A 3,315-nucleotide genomic window follows, 5' to 3' on the forward strand; every position below is an offset into this window, starting at 1 on the left:
GGAGTGTACAATAGCAAATTAAGTAAAGCTAGATAAAAGCAAGACCACCCAACATTGTTCACCCTGTTGCCCACCCACTTTAACAATGGTATATTCCAATTGGGTGGTTTATGTCCTGGGTGGTTTATGTCCGTATACCAATTTTAATAGCTTTCGTGTGATAAAAAAAAATGAATATTCCAGTTACGGACTTGGTTCAAAATACAACTTATATATATATATATATATTAAAAGGCAAAATACTGAAAAACAACAATGCTGTGGGAAACAATGGCTGGATCTCGGTAGAGATACAAATATGATAAGCAACAGCTAAAAAGTAAACGTAAGTAAACAGCCAGAAATAGAACCAGAGCTTTCAGACAACACTAGTCCTTCCTCTGTGGCGAGTGAGTGAGGGTAGAAAAAGCCAGATAGTATAAATTGAGAATTTCATGCAAGCATGATTAGAAACAATAGGCTAGGTGAGATAAGAATAAACAGCGTGAACAAGTGAACAGGAAGGCCAAAACTAAACTTTAGAGGCATAAATAAGCCAAATGATTTATAAATTTGGAATGCCACTGGTTTAATTTAGTGTACTGATAATTGATACCTAATATTGAGTCCAAATGGTGTGGTGGTTTTAAGTAAAAGTTCCCAGTGATTCTCTTTATCTTTGCGATTTTTGTCGCTCCAATTGGCATTATGGTCTATTGCAATTACTCTGAAATTTGAAATTGAATGACCAGCTAAATTGAAATGTTCGGCTACTGGTTGATCAAGCTTAGATGTTCTGATAGCTGATCTATGTTGTGTCATTCTCATACGGAGTGTCTTTTGATCTTCCGACATATTGTTTACCACAAATATTACAACATATGAGATAAATGACATATTTGGTGAGGCAATTAATTAATTGCCTTATCCGAAATATGTGGTTTGTTTGGTTGCTCTTGAATGATTGTGTAGAATCAAGCAAGGAGCATGTTTTGCTATCATGAATATACAATATTCATTGTATATTGTAGCATTTTTTTGTAATCACCTGGTTCTCATTCCTGAAGATGACCAATAAAAATGAAAAGTGAAATCATTGTCTCCCTCTCTTTATTTTATATCATTTAAACTTGCCCCTGCTGGTTGTTGTAAAAGATTTGTAACCAAAATGTTTGATCGCGATTTCATATTAACATGGTGTCCTTTCAAATTACTTACCTACATACCAGTAGATAAATAGATAAATAATCAATTAGCATTGCAAAAATGCGATGATGAATTGAAAGGGAAGATGCATTCAAAACAAGCAAAGCTATTTCCTATGAAGCCCCGTCCGTACAAGAAAAAATGGTCGACTTAACTAATTTAACTATAACGTTGTTTTACCTTGGAACGACCGTACAGTTAAAAAGATATAATTTTAAGAATGTCCCCTAAGATATGTAGTAGCCTCTGTTGTCCAGCCACTTCACACTGGGCTTCGGTTGCCTGTTTTTAGGTGATTGTTGTTAAAAGCTCTATCCGGATTATTAAATTTGACAAAAAAAATGTTGTATGCCCATATATAGTCATTATGTGCCTATATATGGTCATGATGTGATGTCATCATGACCATATTTAGGCATGTCACATGTTTATTTTTTTACACACAGCCTTATGACATAGCTGTATTTTTTCCTGTGAGTCGCAATTTAATGATTGTCATCGAGCATAGACACACAACACAGTATCCTTAAATTACTGAACACGAACGGCCAGGATTTTGATACTGCGGTCCAACATTTAGAGCGGCAAGTATGTTTTACTTTCAAATATTTATACCTTCTTTGTTAAAAACTAAATTTATACCCTGCCAGAAAAACTAAAACTATACCCTGCCAGAAAAACTAAAACTATACCCTGTCAGACACCATCCCGGTATTTCTACAAAAAGTTATATGGTTGTAAAATCCCATAGAAATATTTGATTAAAAAACTTTTTCAACATACATACGACAATAATGATAATATAATAAAATCTCAGCGTGTTTAAATGAGTTTATAATTCTTTTGTTTTAATACAATGTCATTGAAGCATGAAGAAAATGTATCTCCGTAGTTGAAGTTACTTTTTAAAAAGATTTAACTGAGAATTTTGTCCCTATTAACGTTGTTTTTCATTAGACGACGTAAAGCAGATGAGAATTGCCTATGACGGAACACGTAGATGAACGGGTTGATGGCCGAACTGCTGCACAGCAATACCTCCGACATCAATTCGTACCAGTATATATCCGAACGTTCAAACCCAAATAAGAAGATTACAACTCTGACAGAATAAGGTACATAGGAAACAGCAAATAAGCAGACCATCAAAGCGATTGTTTTAGCTGCTTTAAATTTTTTATGAGCTGATGTTTGTGTGTCGAATGCATTCTGAGCCGCGGCTATGGCGTTCCTGTGCTTTCTTGCCTCCATGAAAATTCGGAAATACATAATGATTAATATAACCACACCTGTTGGAATAATGATCAAGATCAGGCGACGTTGAACTTCAAAGCCTTGTGGATTCATCTGGTAACAAATGAAAATTCCTTCAATTCGTTTGGTCTTCCAGAACAACTGGACGCTGGCATACAGACCGGCTAGAATCCAAGAAAAAACGATAGCACAATAAATTCGTGTCTGAGTAATAATTTGTCCATATCGTAAAGGTTTAACTATTGCAACATACCGGTCTGTAGTAATAAAAATGAGATGGAGAAACGACGCCGACATAAAAATTTTCACAGGTATGTATTGTAACTGACAATCAACGACGTTCTGCAGGAAGAGGGATCCCCGCACGACAAGCCCCCACACGAAGGTGGGGACACCGATGATCCCCGTAAGTAGATCAACTAATGCTAAACTAGCAAGTAAAGTAAACTGTGGCTGTTGTAAACTAGGAGTTCGGTGAATGACCATAAGAACAAATGCGTTTCCACAAATGATCACAAAGTCTAATGGAATATAAACAGTTAAAACAAATATTAGACTATTCCTTATTTCGTTGGTCGAGTTCCGGGTGTTAATAGCAAACTCATCCATTCTAAGGCCAGACGGAATCTAAACTAACCACATACTGAGAACCGAAAGGCACAGCATATAGATTAATGTTAATGAAATCTTATTACATGTCGTGACGTAATATATTTCCTTATAGGCCTATACATAGGAGATTACACATTAATACACATAGGCCTAAATAGACAGATCACGCTAACACAAATATTTTAATGCGCTCTTTAATCGCATTTAATGAACTCATCAAATGTATAATTGTACAAACACGCGCGCTTGGACACTCACATTATA

General features: G+C 35.6%; 1 protein-coding gene across 1 annotated transcript in view; it reads left to right on the top strand.

Annotated features, from left to right (window-relative positions):
- The first annotated feature begins 2,406 nt into the window (after nucleotides 1–2,406).
- Nucleotides 2,407–3,315, top strand: part of LOC117113574 (solute carrier family 46 member 3-like) — a 19,472-nt gene continuing 18,563 nt past the window's right edge. Inside the window, exon 1 of the mRNA XM_033256951.1 lies at nucleotides 2,407–2,845. The gene's annotated coding sequence lies outside the window, so the exon portion shown is untranslated. The remainder of the gene's footprint in view (nucleotides 2,846–3,315) is intronic.

The sequence above is a fragment of the Anneissia japonica genome, unplaced genomic scaffold (genome assembly GCF_011630105.1).
Source record: "Anneissia japonica isolate Jap-2015-1 unplaced genomic scaffold, ASM1163010v1 scaffold287748_len1686314_cov196, whole genome shotgun sequence".
Classification (NCBI taxonomy): Eukaryota; Metazoa; Echinodermata; class Crinoidea; order Comatulida; family Comatulidae; genus Anneissia; species Anneissia japonica.